We start from the raw sequence: 15,736 nt of genomic DNA on the forward strand, positions 1-15,736 counted from the left end.
GTAATAGGTGAAAAACCATCCCTACAAAGGTGTTAATCAGAGACTTGGCTTTGTGGACACTTTTCAGAGAACAAATTTGTTAGCATAAAAATAAAGCCAGAAAATGAAGAGCTGTTTAATCACTCAATTGGATTTTTTTTGCCAGCATATTTTTTTTCTCTGCAACCCACTGCTAAATTGTGCTTCCTAGCTGTTTTTTTATAAAATCACTGAATCAAATCTAACTCTGATTACATCAGAGAAGGCCAGGTACCCTACACAATAAGAGGGGGTTTGAAATTTTGACTTGTCTACTTAAATATCACCAAAATCTGATCACAAGGTCAATTACGTTCCTGGGTGGGATTAAACCACCAACCTTTTGGTTAATAGCCTTACACACTAACCAATTGCACCACAGAGACACTTTGCAAAAAGTACATACTGACAAAGGCTAATAAGCATTCATCAAGAACGTTTCCTAGAAAAACTTTAAAAAGTCAATAATCTGGAGAGTTTTTGTAAGATGTTTCTTCCATCAACCAATGAAGAAACACATTGGTACTTTCCCATGATGAGTGAGTGCTTCAGGATCTCTTGCACTTACATGTGCAGCAGAGTACTGCAATGGAAGCATGCTGGGCCCATAACCCAGAGATAGGCAGATTGAAACTATCCTTTGCTATATGCATTTTTTTTGTTAATTAAAGTAATCCAAAACTGGGATTGATATTTTTGCTCTTTTATTTTTACTTAAAGTACAATAACTTTTACCATTTTAATTTGTTTTAATAGTATATTGACAGTATTGTTTTCTTTCAAAAATCCACTTAATTTTCTTTACCCTATTATTAAAATGGTAATTGACAAATACAAACTACATTGTCACCAGAAGAGCAATACAAAATGTACAAGTGATATATTAAAATCATCTTTCCAGCTTGAATTTCAATGATGCATTGGGGCAACGATTTTGTGAGAAACATCTTCACCCTTAAATAAAGATTTTCGTAATTCCTTACCTGTGTGCTAATTAGATATCACCTTGTTTTCACATTAAACAGACTTCCACATGAGAAAGCAGCAAGGATGCAGTGGCGTTAATGTTTCCTGGTGTCAACCTGTATTATTTCAGTAGACATTGAAATGAGGATGCATCTTGCTGCCTTTCCAATGAAGCAAGTTTAATTTAGTAATAGGTGAAAAACCATCCCTACAAAGGTGTTAATCAGAGACTTGGCTTTGTGGACACTTTTCAGAGAACAAATTTGTTAGCATAAAAATAAACCAGAAAATGAAGAGCTGTTTAATCACTCAATTGGATTTTTTTGCCAGCATATTTTTTTTCTCTGCAACCCACTGCTAAATTGTGCTTCCTAGCTGTTTTTTTATAAAATCACTGAATCAAATCTAACTCTGATAACATCAGAGAAGGCCAGGTACCCTACACAATAAGAGGGGGTTTGAAATTTTGACTTGTCTACTTAAATATCACCAAAATCTGATCACAAGGTCAATTACGTCCCTGGGTGGGATTGAACCACCAACCTTTTGGTTAATAGCCTTACACACTAACCAATTGCACCACAGAGACACTTTGCAAAAGTACATACTGACAAAGGCTAATAAGCATTCATCTAGAACGTTTCCTAGAAAAACTTTAAAAAGTCAATAATCTGGAGAGTTTTTGTAAGATGTTTCTTCCATCAACCAATGAAGAAACACATTGGTACTTTCCCATGATGAGTGAGTGCTTCAGGATCTCTTGCACTTACATGTGCAGCAGAGTACTGCAATGGAAGCATGCTGGGCCCATAACCCTGAGGTAGGCAGATTGAAACTATCCTTTGCTATATGCATTTTTTTTGTTAATTAAAGTAATCCAAAACTGGGATTGATATTTTTGCTCTTTTATTTTTACTTAAAGTACAATAACTTTTACCATTTTAATTTGTTTTGATAGTATATTGACAGTATTGTTTTCTTTCAAAAATCCACTTAATTTTCTTTACCCTATTATTAAAATGGTAATTGACAAAAACAAACTACATTGTCACCAGAAGAGCAATACAAAATGTACAAGTGATATATTAAAATCATCTTTCCAGCTTGAATTTCAATGATGCATTGGGGCAACGATTTTGTGAGAAACATCTTCACCCTTAAATAAAGATTTTCTTAATTCCTTACCTGTGTGCTAATTAGATATCACCTTGTTTTCACATTAAACAGACTTCCACATGAGAAAGCAGCAAGGATGCAGTGGCGTTAATGTTTCCTGGTGTCAACCTGTATTATTTCAGTAGACATTGAAATGAGGATGCATCTTGCTGCCTTTCCAATGAAGCAAGTTTAATTTAGTAATAGGTGAAAAACCATCCCTACAAAGGTGTTAATCAGAGACTTGGCTTTGTGGACACTTTTCAGAGAACAAATTTGTTAGCATAAAAATAAAGCCAGAAAATGAAGAGCTGTTTAATCACTCAATTGGATTTTTTTGCCAGCATATTTCTTTTTCTCTGCAACCCACTGCTAAATTGTGCTTCCTAGCTGTTTTTATAAAATCACTGAATCAAATCTAACTCTGATTACATCAGAGAAGGCCAGGTACCCTACACCATAACAGGGGGTTTGAAATTTTGACTTGTCTCCTTAAAGATCACCAAAATCTGATCACAAGGTCAATTACGTCCCTGGGTGTGATTGAATTACCAACCTTTTGGTTAGTAGCCGTACACACTAACTGATTGCGCCACAGAGACACTTTGCAGAAGTAAATACTGACAAAGGCTAATAAGCATTCATCTAAAACGTTTCCTAGAAAAACTTTAAAAAGTCAATAATCTGGAGAGTTTTTGTAAGATGTTTCTTCCATCAACCAACGAAGAAACACATTGGTACTTTCCCATGATGAGTGAGTGCTTCAGGATCTCTTGCACTTACATGTGCAGCAGAGTACAGCAATGGAAGCATGCTGGGCCCATAACCCAGAGGTAGGCAGATTGAAACTATCCTCTGCTATATGCATTTTTTTTTGTTAATTAAAGTAATCCAAAACTGGGATTGATATTTTGCCTCTTTTATTTTTACTTAAAGTACAATAACTTTTACCAATTAATTTGTTTTAATAGTATATTGACAGTATTGTTTTCTTTCAAAAATCCACTTAATTTTCTTTACCCTATTATTAAAATGGTAATTGACAAAAACAAACTACATTGTCACCAGAAGAGCAATACAAAATGTACAAGTGATACATTAAAATCATCTTTCCAGCTTGAATTTCAATGATGCATTGGGGCAACGATTTTGTGAGAAACATCTTCACCCTTAAATAAAGATTTTCTTAATTCCTTGCTTGTGTGCTAATTAGATATCACCTTGTTTTCACATTAAACAGACTTCCACATGAGAAAGCAGCAAGGATGCAGTGGCGTTAATGTTTCCTGGTGTCAACTTGTATTATTTCAGTAGACATTGAAATGAGGATGCATCTTGCTGCCTTTCCAATGAAGCAAGTTTAATTTAGTAATATGTGAAAAACCATCCCTACAAAGGTGTTAAACAGAGACTTGGCTTTGTGGACACTTTTCAGAGAACAAATTTGTTAGCATAAAAATAAAGCCAGAAATGAAGAGCTGTTTAATCACTCAATTGGATTTTTTTGCCAGCATATTTCTTTTTCTCTGCAACCCACTGCTAAATTGTGCTTCCTATCTGTTTTTATAAAATCACTGAATCAAATCTAACTCTGATTACATCAGAGAAGGCCAGGTACCCACACCATAACAGGGGGTTTGAAATTTTGACTTGTCTACTTAAATATCACCAAAATCTGATCACAAGGTCAATTACATCCCTGGGTGGGATTGAACCACCTACCTTTTGGTTAATAGCCGAACACACTAACCGATTGCGCCACAGAGACACTTTGCAAAAAGTTCATACTGACAAAGGCTAATAAGCATTCATCTAGAACGTTTCCTAGAAAAACTTTAAAAAGTCAATAATCTGGAGAGTTTTTGTAAGATGTTTCTTCCATCAACCAACGAAGAAACACATTGGTACTTTCCCATGATGAGTGAGTGCTTCAGGATCTCTTGCACTTACATGTGCAGCAGAGTACTGCAATGGAAGCATGCTGGGCCGATAACCCAGAGGTAGGCAGATTGAAACTATCCTCTGCTATATGCATTTTTTTTTAATTAAAGTAATCCAAAATTGGGATTGATATTTTAGCTCTTTTATTTTTACTTAAAGTACAATAACTTTTACCATTTTAATTTGTTTAATAGTATATTGACAGTATTGTTTTCTTTCAAAAATCCACTTAATTTTCTTTACCCTATTATTAAAATGGTAATTGACAAAAACAAACTACATTGTCACCAGAAGAGCAATACAAAATGTACAAGTGATATATTAAAATCATCTTTCCAGCTTGAATTTCAATGATGCATTGGGGCAACGATTTTGTGAGAAACATCTTCACCCTTAAATAATGATTTTCTTAATTCCTTACCTGTGTGCTAATTAGATATCACCTTGTTTTCACATTAAACAGACTTCCACATGAGAAAGCAGCAAGGATGCAGTGGCGTTAATGTTTCCTGGTGTCAACCTGTATTATTTCAGTAGATATTGAAATGACGATGCATCTTGCTGCCTTTCCAATGAAGCAAGTTTAATTTAGTAATAGGTGAAAAACCATCCCTACAAAGGTGTTAAACAGAGACTTGGCTTTGTGGACACTTTTCAGAGAACAAATTTGTTAGCATAAAAATAAAGCCAGAAAATGAAGAGCTGTTTAATCACTCAATTGGATTTTTTTGCCAGCATATTTCTTTTTCTCTGCAACCCACTGCTAAATTGTGCTTCCTATCTATTTTTATAAAATCACTGAATCAAATCTAACTCTGATTACATCAGAGAAGGCCAGGTACCCACACCATAACAGGGGGTTTGAAATTTTGACTTGTCTACTTAAATATCACCAAAATCTGATCACAAGGTCAATTACATCCCTGGGTGGGATTGAACCACCTACCTTTTGGTTAATAGCCGAACACACTAACCGATTGCGCCACAGAGACACTTTGCAAAAAGTTCATACTGACAAAGGCTAATAAGCATTCATCTAGAACGTTTCCTAGAAAAACTTTAAAAAGTCAATAATCTGGAGAGTTTTTGTAAGATGTTTCTTCCATCAACCAACGAAGAAACACATTGGTACTTTCCCATGATGAGTGAGTGCTTCAGGATCTCTTGCACTTACATGTGCAGCAGAGTACTGCAATGGAAGCATGCTGGGCCGATAACCCAGAGGTAGGCAGATTGAAACTATCCTCTGCTATATGCATTTTTTTTTAATTAAAGTAATCCAAAATTGGGATTGATATTTTAGCTCTTTTATTTTTACTTAAAGTACAATAACTTTTACCATTTTAATTTGTTTAATAGTATATTGACAGTATTGTTTTCTTTCAAAAATCCACTTAATTTTCTTTACCCTATTATTAAAATGGTAATTGACAAAAACAAACTACATTGTCACCAGAAGAGCAATACAAAATGTACAAGTGATATATTAAAATCATCTTTCCAGCTTGAATTTCAATGATGCATTGGGGCAACGATTTTGTGAGAAACATCTTCACCCTTAAATAATGATTTTCTTAATTCCTTACCTGTGTGCTAATTAGATATCACCTTGTTTTCACATTAAACAGACTTCCACATGAGAAAGCAGCAAGGATGCAGTGGCGTTAATGTTTCCTGGTGTCAACCTGTATTATTTCAGTAGATATTGAAATGACGATGCATCTTGCTGCCTTTCCAATGAAGCAAGTTTAATTTAGTAATAGGTGAAAAACCATCCCTACAAAGGTGTTAATCAGATACTTGGCTTTGTGGACACTTTTCAGAGAACAAATTTGTTAGCATAAAAATAAAGCCAGAAAATGAAGAGCTGTTTAATCACTCAATTGGATTTTTTTGCCAGCATATTTCTTTTTCTCTGCAACCCACTGCTAAATTGTGCTTCCTAGCTGTTTTTTTTATAAAATCACTTAATCAAATCTAACTCTGATTACATCAGAGAAGGCCAGGTACCCTACACCACAAGAGGGGGTTTGAAATTTTGACTTGTCTACTTAAAGATCACCAAAATCTGATAACAAGGTAAATTACGTCCCTGGGTGGGATTGAACCACCAATCTTTTGGATAATAACCGAACACACTAACTGATTGCGCCACAGTGACACTTTGCAAACGTACATTCTGACAAACGCTAATAAGCATTCATCTAGAACGTTTCCTAGAAAAACTTTAAAAAGTCAATAATCTGGAGAGTTTTTGTAAGATGTTTCTTCCATCAATCAACGAAGAACATTCAAGCTGATTTCTTGCAGCAGCTGGGCACTGTAACAGCTCCAGAGCTGCTCTGTAAGGCAACTAAAAGGGTGTGGGCCCTGCAGCACTACCTGTAGTTCGCATTGTGCGTTGGAAGGCACAAAGTAAGCAGACGGGAGAAGTCAGGATAGTGCGCAAGGGCATAGAAGGGAGCGGCTCAAGAAAAGAGAAGTGGAAACAGACAGCAAACTAGGCTGGAGAAAGACCTGAGACAAAGAGATCTGAATTATACGAGAGCCGACCAGGGGAAACACAAATTATGCAGTCGAGTTTCCCACATTTGGGGAAATCGCTGGAGCAGCACACACAGAGTGCAATGGGTGAGCCTTGCCCTGGGAGAAGCACCTTCATGATCATAGTATCTCACCTGGCAGGTAAGTAGGAGTTGGGCAAGAGCTGAGGAGGGTCGCTGCTCGGGCAAACCCCTGTCAAGTGAAGGAGATCCAACTGAGGCAGCACAAGAGAACTCTCGAAAGAAGAACAAGGCTAGAGGAAGATCTGAGACACAGAAATCTGGCTTTTGCCAGAGCTGACCAGAGGAAAGCACAAACACAGTCCCCCACTACCACAAATAATGCAGTCGAGTTTCCCACATTTGGGGAAATCACAGGGGTCAGCATACCCAGAATGCAATGAATGAACCTCACCCTGGGAGAACAATCTTCATGACCATGGTATCTCCTATGCAAAATAAGTATGATTTGGGATAGGGCTGGGGAGGGCCGCTGCTCAGGCACATCTCTGTCAAGTAAAGGAGATTCAACTGAGGCAGCACAAGGGAACTCTCATCTGGGGACAACAACTGCAGGTAGAACACATATTTTCAGATGAACATGGGAGGGCAGAAGGCTGCCTAATACTGAAGCACCCCCAAACAACAAACCAAATGCAACAACTAGTACAAGCATTCCTGGGGGAAGGCCTGCAGCAGATGGATTTGCATATGGTGATGTCATCCAAGCAGTGGGTCAAAGTTGGCTTCAACCCTCATCTGCATATGAAAAGAAAAAAGGGATGTGCAGGGCATGGCATCCTTTTGTGGCGCTTGGATGACCCTTAATTCGCATTAAACATCTCCACCCTCCTTCGGTGTGGGGCTCATGTTGGCTATGCCCCAGCCCCTGAAGCATTCAAGATGATTTCTTGCAGCAGCTGGGCACTGTAACAGCTCCAGAGCTGTTCTGTAAAGCATGTAAAAGGGTGTGGGCCCTGCAGCACTACCTGTAGTATGCATTGTGCGTTGGAAGGCACAAAGTAAGCAGACGGGAGAGGTCAGGATAGTGCGCAAGGGCATAGAAGGGAGCGGCTCAAGAAAAGAGAAGTGGAAACAGACAGCAAACTAGGCTGGAGAAAGACCTGAGACAAAGAGATCTGAATTATACGAGAGCCGACCAGAGGAAACACAAATTATGCAGTCAAGTTTCCCACATTTGGGGAAATCGCAGGAGCAGCACACCCAGAGTGCAATGGGTGAGCCTTTCCCTGGGAGAAGCACCTTCCTGATCATAGTATCTCACCTGGCAGGTAAGTAGGAGTTGGGCTAGAGCTAGGGAGGGTCGCTGCTCGGGCACCCCCCTGTCAAGTGAAGGAGATCCAACTGAGGCAGCTCAAGGGAACTCTCGAAAGAAGAACAAGGCTAGAGGAAGATCTGAGACAAAGAAATCTGACTTTTACCAGAGCTGAGCAGAGGAAAGCACAAACACAGTCCCCCACTACCACAAATAATGCAGTCGAGTTTCCCACATTTGGGGAAATCACAGGGGTCAGCATACCCAGAATGCAATGAATGAACCTCACCCTGGGAGAACAATCTTCATGACCATGGTATCTCCTATGCAAAATAAGTATGATTTGGGATAGGGCTGGGGAGGGCCGCTGCTCAGGCACATCTCTGTCAAGTAAAGGAGATTCAACTGAGGCAGCACAAGGGAACTCTCATCTGGGGACAACAACTGCAGGGAGAACACATATTTTCAGATGAACATGGGAGGGCAGAAGGCTGCCTAATACTGAAGCACCCCCAAACAACAAACCAAATGCAACAACTAGTGCAAGCATTCCTGGGGGAAGGCCTGCAGCAGATTGATTTGCATATGGTAATGCCATCCAAGCAGTGGGTCAAAGTTGGCTTCAACCCTCGTCTGCATATGAAAAGAGAAAAGGGGCGTGCAGGGCATGGCGGCCTTTTGCGGCGCTTGGGTGACCCTTAGTTCGCATTAAACACCCCCACCCTCCTTCGGTGTGGGGCTCATGTTGGCAATGCCCCAGCCCCTGAAGCATTCAAGCTGATTTCTTGCAGCAGCTGGGCACTGTAACAGCTCCAGAGCTGCTCTGTGAGGCAAGTAAAAGGGTGTGGGCCCTGCAGCACTACCTGTAGTTTGCATTGTGTGTTGGAAGGCACAAAGTAAGCAGACGGGAGAAGTCAGGATAGTGCGCAAGGGCATAGAAGGGAGCGGCTCAAGAAAAGAGAAGTGGAAACAGACAGCAAACTAGGCTGGAGAGAGACCTGAGACAAAGAGATCTGAATTATACGAGAGCCGACCAGAGGAAACACAAATTATGCAGTCAAGTTTCCCACATTTGGGGAAATCACAGGGGCAGCACACCCAGAGTGCAATGGGTGAGCCTTGCCCTGGGAGAAGCACCTTCATGATCATAGTATCTCACCTGGCAGGTAAGTAGGAGTTGGGCTAGAGCTGCGAAGGGTCGCTGCTCGGGTACCCCCCTGTCAAGTGAAGGAGATCCAACTGAGGCAGCACAAGGGAACTCTCGAAAGAGGAACAAGGCTAGAGGAAGATCTGAGACAAAGAAATCTGATTTTTACCAGAGTTGACCAGAAGAAAGCACAAACACAGTCCCCCACTACCACAAATAATGCAGTTGAGTTTCCCACATTTGGGGAAATCACAGGGGTCAGCATACCCAGAATGCAATGAATGAACCTCACCCTGGGAGAACAATCTTCATGACCATGGTATCTCCTATGCAAAATAAGTATGATTTGGGATAGGGCTGGGGAGGGCCGCTGCTCAGGCACATCTCTGTCAAGTAAAGGAGATTCAACTGAGGCAGCACAAGGGAACTCTCATCTGGGGACAACAACTGCAGGGAGAACACATATTTTCAGATGAACATGGGAGGGCAGAAGGCTGCCTAATACTGAAGCACCCCCAAACAACAAACCAAATGCAACAACTAGTGCAAGCATTCCTGGGGGAAGGCCTGCAGCAGATGGATTTGCATATGGTGATGTCATCCAAGCAGTGGGTCAAAGTTGGCTTCAACCCTCGTCTGCATATGAAAAGAAAAAAGGGATGTGCAGGGCATGGCGTCCTTTTGTGGCGCTTGGATGACCCCTAATTCGCATTAAACATCTCCACCCTCCTTCGGTGTGGGGCTCATGTTGGCTATGCCCCAGCCCCTGAAGCATTCAAGATGATTTCTTGCAGCAGCTGGGCACTGTAGCAGCTCCAGAGCTTCTCTGTAAAGCATGTAAAAGGGTGTGGGCCCTGCAGCACTACCTGTAGTATGCATTGTGCGTTGGAAGGCACAAAGTAAGCAGACGGGAGAGGTCAGGATAGTGCGCAAGGGCATAGAAGGGAGCGGCTCAAGAAAAGAGAAGTGGAAACAGACAGCAAACTAGGCTGGAGAAAGACCTGAGACAAAGAGATCTGAATTATATGAGAGCCGACCAGAGGAAACACAAATTATGCAGTCAAGTGTCCCACATTTGGGGAAATCGCAGGAGCAGCACACCCAGAGTGCAATGGGTGAGCCTTGCCCTGGGAGAAGCACCTTCCTGATCATAGTATCTCACCTGGCAGGTAAATAGGAGTTGGGCTAGAGCTGGGGAGGGTCGCTGCTCGTGCACCCCACTGTCAAGTGAAGGAGATCCAACTGAGGCAGCACAAGGGAACTCTCGAAAGAAGAACAAGGCTAGAGGAAGATCTGAGACAAAGAAATCTGACTTTTACCAGAGCTGACCAGAGGAAAGCACAAACACAGTCCCCCACTACCACAAATAATGCAGTTGAGTTTCCCACATTTGGGGAAATCACAGGGGTCAGCATACCCAGAATGCAATGAATGAACCTCACCCTGGGAGAACAATCTTCATGACCATGGTATCTCCTATGCAAAATAAGTATGATGTGGGATAGGGCTGGGGAGGGCCGCTGCTCAGGCACATCTCTGTCAAGTAAAGGAGATTCAACTGAGGCAGCACAAGGGAACTCTCATCTGGGGACAACAACTGCAGGGAGAACACATATTTTCAGATGAACATGGGAGGGCAGAAGGCTGCCTAATACTGAAGCACCCCCAAACAACAAACCAAATGCAACAACTAGTGCAAGCAATCCTGGGGGAAGGCCTGCAGCAGATTGATTTGCATATGGTAATGCCATCCAAGCAGTGGGTCAAAGTTGGCTTCAACCCTCGTCTGCATATCAAAAAAGAGAAAAGGGGCGTGCAGGGCATGGCGGCCTTTTGCGGCGCTTGGATGACCCCTAGTTTGCATTAAACACCTCCACCCTCCTTCGGTGTGGGGCTCATGTTGGCTATGCCCCAGCCCCTGAAGCATTCAAGCTGATTTCTTGCAGCAGCTGGGCACTGTAACAGCTCAAGAGCTGCTCTGTAAGGCAAGTAAAAGGGTGTGGGCCCTGCAGCACTACCTGTAGTTTGCATTGTGCATTGGAAGGCACAAAGTAAGCAGACGGGAGAAGTCAGGATAGTGCGCAAGGGCATAGAAGGGAGCGGCTCAAGAAAAGAGAAGTGGAAACAGACAGCAAACTAGGCTGGAGAGAGACCTGAGACAAAGAGATCTGAATTATACGAGAGCCGACCAGGGGAAACACAAATTATGCAGTCAAGTGTCCCACATTTGGGGAAATTGCAGGAGCAGCACACCCAGAGTGCAATGGGTGAGCCTTGCCCTGGGAGTAGCACCTTCATGATCATAGTATCTCACCTGGCAGGTAAGTAGGAGTTGGGCTAGAGCTGGGGAGGGTCGCTGCTCGGGCACCCCCCTGTCAAGTGAAGGAGATCCAACTGAGGCAGCACAAGGGAACTCTTGAAAGAGGAACAAGGCTAGAGGAAGATCTGAGACAAAGAAATCTGACTTTTATCAGAGCTGACCAGAGGAAAGCACAAACACAGTCCCCCTCTACCACAAATAATGCAGTCGAGTTTCCCACATTTGGGGAAATCACAGGGGTCAGCATACCCAGAATGCAATGAATGAACCTCACCCTGGGAGAACAATCTTCATGACCATGGTATCTCCTATGCAAAATAAGTATGATTTGGGATAGGGCTGGGGAGGGCCGCTGCTCAGGCACATCTCTGTCAAGTAAAGGAGATTCAACTGAGGCAGCACAAGGGAACTCTCATCTGGGGACAACAACTGCAGGGAGAACACATATTTTCAGATGAACATGGGAGGGCAGAAGGCTGCCTAATACTGAAGCACCCCCAAACAACAAACCAAATGCAACAACTAGTACAAGCATTCCTGGGGGAAGGCCTGCAGCAGATGGATTTGTATAGGGTGATGTCATCCAAGCAGTGGGTCAAAGTTGGCTTCAACCCTCATCTGCATATGAAAAGAGAAAAGGGGCGTGCAGGGCATGGCGGCCTTTTGCGGCGCTTGGATGACCCCTAGTTCGCATTAAACACCTCCACCCTCATTCGGTGTGGGGCTCATGTTGGCTATGCCCCAGCCCCTGAAGCATTCAAGCTGATTTCTTGCAGCAGCTGGGCACTGTAACAGCTCCAGAGCTGCTCTGTAAGGCAAGTAAAAGGGTGTGGGCCCTGCAGCACTACCTGTAGTTCGCATTGTGCGTTGGAAGGCACAAAGTAAGCAGACGGGAGAAGTCAGGATAGTGCGCAAGGGCATAGAAGGGAGCGGCTCAAGAAAAGAGAAGTGGAAACAGACAGCAAACTAGGCTGGAGAGAGACCTGAGACAAAGAGATCTGAATTATATGAGAGCCGACCAAGGGAAACACAAATTATGCAGTCAAGTTTCCCACATTTGGGGAAATCAAAGGGGCAGCACACCCAGAGTGCAATAGGTGAGCCTTGCCCTGGGAGAAGCACCTACATGATCATAGTATCTCACCTGGCAGGTAAGTAGGAGTTGAGCTAGAGCTGGGGAGGGTCGCTGCTCGGGCACCCCCCTGTCAAGTGAAGGAGATCCAACTGAGGCAGCACAAGGGAACTCTCGAAAGAAGAACAAGGCTAGAGGAAGATCTGAGACAAAGAAATCTGACTTTTGCCAGAGCTGACCAGAGGAAAGCACAAACACAGTCCCCCTCTACCACAAATAATGCAGTCGAGTTTCCCACATTTGGGGAAATCACAGGGGTCATCATACCCAGAATGCAATGAATGAACCTCACCCTGGGAGAACAATCTTCATGACCATGATATCTCCTATGCAAAATAAGTATGATTTGGGATAGGGCTGGGGAGGGCCGCTGCTCAGGCACATCTCTGTCAAGTAAAGGCGATTCAACTGAGGCAGCACAAGGGAACTCTCATCTGGGGACAACAACTGCAGGGAGAACACATATTTTCAGATGAACATGGGAGGGCAGAAGGCTGCCTAATACTGAAGCACCCCCAAACAACAAACCAAATGCAACAACTAGTACAAGCATTCCTGGGGGAAGGCCTGCAGCAGATGGATTTGCATATGGTGATGTCATCCAAGCAGTGGGTCAAAGTTGGCTTCAACCCTCGTCTGCATATGAAAAGAAAAAAGGGATGTGCAGGGCATGGCGGCCTTTTGCGGCGCTTGCATGACCCCTAATTCGCATTAAACACCTCCACCCTCCTTCGGTGTGGGGCTCATGTTGGCTATGCCCCAGTACCTGAAGCATTCAAGCTGATTTCTTGCAGCAGCTGGGCACTGTAACAGCTCCAGAGCTGCTCTGTAAGGCATCTAAAAGGGTGTGGGCCCTGCAGCACTACCTGTAGTTCGCATTGTGCGTTGGAAGGCACAAAGTAAGCAGACGGGAGAAGTCAGGATAGTGCGCAAGGGCATAGAAGGGAGCGGTTCAAGAAAAGAGAAGTGGAAACAGACAGCAAACTAGGCTGGAGAGAGACCTGAGACAAAGAGATCTGAATTATACGAGAGCCGACCAGAGGAAACACAAATTATGCAGTCAAGTGTCCCACATTTGGGGAAATCGCAGGAGCAGCACACCCAGAGTGCAATGGGTGAGCCTTGCCCTGGGAGAAGCACCTTCCTGATCATAGTATCTCACCTGGCAGGTAAGTAGGAGTTGAGCTAGAGCTGGGGAGGGTCGCTGCTCGGGCACCCCCCTGTCAAGTGAAGGAGATCCAACTGAGGCAGCACAAGGGAACTCTCGAAAGAAGAACAAGGCTAGAGGAAGATCTGAGACAAAGAAATCTGACTTTTACCAGAGCTGACCAGAGGAAAGCACAAACACAGTCCCCCTCTACCACAAATAATGCAGTCGAGTTTCCCACATTTGGGGAAATCACAGGGGTCATCATACCCAGAATGCAATGAATGAACCTCACCCTGGGAGAACAATCTTCATGACCATGATATCTCCTATGCAAAATAAGTATGATTTGGGATAGGGCTGGGGAGGGCCGCTGCTCAGGCACATCTCTGTCAAGTAAAGGCGATTCAACTGAGGCAGCACAAGGGAACTCTCATCTGGGGACAACAACTGCAGGGAGAACACATATTTTCAGATGAACATGGGAGGGCAGAAGGCTGCCTAATACTGAAGCACCCCCAAACAACAAACCAAATGCAACAACTAGTACAAGCATTCCTGGGGGAAGGCCTGCAGCAGATGGATTTGCATATGGTGATGTCATCCAAGCAGTGGGTCAAAGTTGGCTTCAACCCTCGTCTGCATATGAAAAGAAAAAAGGGATGTGCAGGGCATGGCGTCCTTTTGTGGCGCTTGGATGACCCTTAATTCGCATTAAACATCTCCACCCTCCATCGGTGTGGGGCTCATGTTGGCTATGCCCCAGCCTCTGAAGCATTCAAGATGATTTCTTGCAGCAGCTGGGCACTGTAACAGCTCCAGAGCTGTTCTGTAAAGCATGTAAAAGGGTGTAGGCCCTGCAGCACTACCTGTAGTATGCATTGTGCGTTGGAAGGCACAAAGTAAGCAGACGGGAGAGGTCAGGATAGTGCGCAAGGGCATAGAAGGGAGCGGCTCAAGAAAAGAGAAGTGGAAACAGACAGCAAACTAGGCTGGAGAAAGACCTGAGACAAAGAGATCTGAATTATACGAGAGCCGACCAGAGGAAACACAAATTATGCAGTCAAGTTTCCCACATTTGGGGAAATCGCAGGAGCAGCACACCCAGAGTGCAATGGGTGAGCCTTGCCCTGGGAGAAGCACCTACATGATCATAGTATCTCACCTGGCAGGTAAGTAGGAGTTGGGCTAGAGCTGGGGAGGGTCGCTGCTCGGGCACCCCCCTGTCAAGTGAAGGAGATCCAACTGAGGCAGCACAAGGGAACTCTCGAAAGAAGAACAAGGCTAGAGGAAGATCTGAGACAAAGAAATCTGACTTTTACCAGAGCTGAGCAGAGGAAAGCACAAACACAGTCCCCCACTACCACAAATAATGCAGTCGAGTTTCCCACATTTGGGGAAATCACAGGGGTCAGCATACCCAGAATGCAATGAATGAACCTCACCCTGGGAGAACAATCTTCATGACCATGGTATCTCCTATGCAAAATAAGTATGATTTGGGATAGGGCTGGGGAGGGCCGCTGCTCAGGCACATCTCTGTCAAGTAAAGGAGATTCAACTCAGGCAGCACAAGGGAACTCTCATCTGGGGACAACAACTGCAGGGAGAACACATATTTTCAGATGAACATGGGAGGGCAGAAGGCTGCCTAATACTGAAGCACCCCCAAACAACAAACCAAATGCAACAACTAGTGCAAGCATTCCTGGGGGAAGGCCTGCAGCAGATTGATTTGCATATGGTAATGCCATCCAAGCAGTGGGTCAAAGTTGGCTTCAACCCTCGTCTGCATATGAAAAGAGAAAAGGGGCGTGCAGGGCATGGCGGCCTTTTGCGGCGCTTGGGTGACCCTTAGTTCGCATTAAACACCCCCACCCTCCTTCGGTGTGGGGCTCATGTTGGCAATGCCCCAGCCCCTGAAGCATTCAAGCTGATTTCTTGCAGCAGCTGGGTACTGTAACAGCTCCAGAGCTGCTCTGTAAGGCAAGTAAAAGGGTGTGGGCCCTGCAGCACTACCTGTAGTTTGCATTGTGTGTTGGAAGGCACAAAGTAAGCAGACGGGAGAAGTCAGGATAGTGCGCAAGGGCA

At 44.1% G+C, this 15,736-nt stretch overlaps 15 non-coding genes and 1 pseudogene across 15 annotated transcripts; all 16 read right to left on the reverse strand.

Annotated features, from left to right (window-relative positions):
- Window positions 1–6,610: 6,610 nt before the first annotated feature.
- LOC135015528 (U1 spliceosomal RNA) lies at window positions 6,611–6,773 on the reverse strand. The gene has a single exon (XR_010213758.1). It is a non-coding gene; the product is annotated as a U1 spliceosomal RNA (small nuclear RNA).
- Window positions 6,774–6,925: 152 nt separating this feature from the next.
- LOC135015533 (U1 spliceosomal RNA) lies at window positions 6,926–7,089 on the reverse strand. Its single transcript, XR_010213762.1, has one exon. It is a non-coding gene; the product is annotated as a U1 spliceosomal RNA (small nuclear RNA).
- Window positions 7,090–7,760: 671 nt separating this feature from the next.
- Window positions 7,761–7,923, reverse strand: LOC135015520 (U1 spliceosomal RNA). The gene has a single exon (XR_010213751.1). It is a non-coding gene; the product is annotated as a U1 spliceosomal RNA (small nuclear RNA).
- A 152-nt stretch (window positions 7,924–8,075) lies between these two features.
- On the reverse strand, window positions 8,076–8,239 carry LOC135015534 (U1 spliceosomal RNA). The gene has a single exon (XR_010213763.1). It is a non-coding gene; the product is annotated as a U1 spliceosomal RNA (small nuclear RNA).
- Window positions 8,240–8,910: 671 nt separating this feature from the next.
- LOC135015521 (U1 spliceosomal RNA) lies at window positions 8,911–9,073 on the reverse strand. Its single transcript, XR_010213752.1, has one exon. It is a non-coding gene; the product is annotated as a U1 spliceosomal RNA (small nuclear RNA).
- Window positions 9,074–9,225: 152 nt separating this feature from the next.
- On the reverse strand, window positions 9,226–9,389 carry LOC135015516 (U1 spliceosomal RNA). Its single transcript, XR_010213747.1, has one exon. It is a non-coding gene; the product is annotated as a U1 spliceosomal RNA (small nuclear RNA).
- A 671-nt stretch (window positions 9,390–10,060) lies between these two features.
- On the reverse strand, window positions 10,061–10,223 carry LOC135015529 (U1 spliceosomal RNA). Its single transcript, XR_010213759.1, has one exon. It is a non-coding gene; the product is annotated as a U1 spliceosomal RNA (small nuclear RNA).
- A 152-nt stretch (window positions 10,224–10,375) lies between these two features.
- Window positions 10,376–10,539, reverse strand: LOC135015514 (U1 spliceosomal RNA). Its single transcript, XR_010213745.1, has one exon. It is a non-coding gene; the product is annotated as a U1 spliceosomal RNA (small nuclear RNA).
- A 673-nt stretch (window positions 10,540–11,212) lies between these two features.
- Window positions 11,213–11,375, reverse strand: LOC135015527 (U1 spliceosomal RNA). The gene has a single exon (XR_010213757.1). It is a non-coding gene; the product is annotated as a U1 spliceosomal RNA (small nuclear RNA).
- Window positions 11,376–11,527: 152 nt separating this feature from the next.
- Window positions 11,528–11,691, reverse strand: LOC135015515 (U1 spliceosomal RNA). Its single transcript, XR_010213746.1, has one exon. It is a non-coding gene; the product is annotated as a U1 spliceosomal RNA (small nuclear RNA).
- A 698-nt stretch (window positions 11,692–12,389) lies between these two features.
- Window positions 12,390–12,525, reverse strand: LOC135015532 (U1 spliceosomal RNA; annotated as a pseudogene).
- Window positions 12,526–12,677: 152 nt separating this feature from the next.
- On the reverse strand, window positions 12,678–12,841 carry LOC135015518 (U1 spliceosomal RNA). Its single transcript, XR_010213749.1, has one exon. It is a non-coding gene; the product is annotated as a U1 spliceosomal RNA (small nuclear RNA).
- A 671-nt stretch (window positions 12,842–13,512) lies between these two features.
- LOC135015523 (U1 spliceosomal RNA) lies at window positions 13,513–13,675 on the reverse strand. Its single transcript, XR_010213754.1, has one exon. It is a non-coding gene; the product is annotated as a U1 spliceosomal RNA (small nuclear RNA).
- A 152-nt stretch (window positions 13,676–13,827) lies between these two features.
- On the reverse strand, window positions 13,828–13,991 carry LOC135015519 (U1 spliceosomal RNA). The gene has a single exon (XR_010213750.1). It is a non-coding gene; the product is annotated as a U1 spliceosomal RNA (small nuclear RNA).
- A 671-nt stretch (window positions 13,992–14,662) lies between these two features.
- LOC135015525 (U1 spliceosomal RNA) lies at window positions 14,663–14,825 on the reverse strand. The gene has a single exon (XR_010213755.1). It is a non-coding gene; the product is annotated as a U1 spliceosomal RNA (small nuclear RNA).
- A 152-nt stretch (window positions 14,826–14,977) lies between these two features.
- LOC135015535 (U1 spliceosomal RNA) lies at window positions 14,978–15,141 on the reverse strand. The gene has a single exon (XR_010213764.1). It is a non-coding gene; the product is annotated as a U1 spliceosomal RNA (small nuclear RNA).
- Window positions 15,142–15,736: the final 595 nt, after the last annotated feature.

The sequence above is a fragment of the Pseudophryne corroboree genome, unplaced genomic scaffold (assembly GCF_028390025.1).
Source record: "Pseudophryne corroboree isolate aPseCor3 unplaced genomic scaffold, aPseCor3.hap2 scaffold_2953, whole genome shotgun sequence".
Classification (NCBI taxonomy): domain Eukaryota; kingdom Metazoa; phylum Chordata; class Amphibia; order Anura; family Myobatrachidae; genus Pseudophryne; species Pseudophryne corroboree.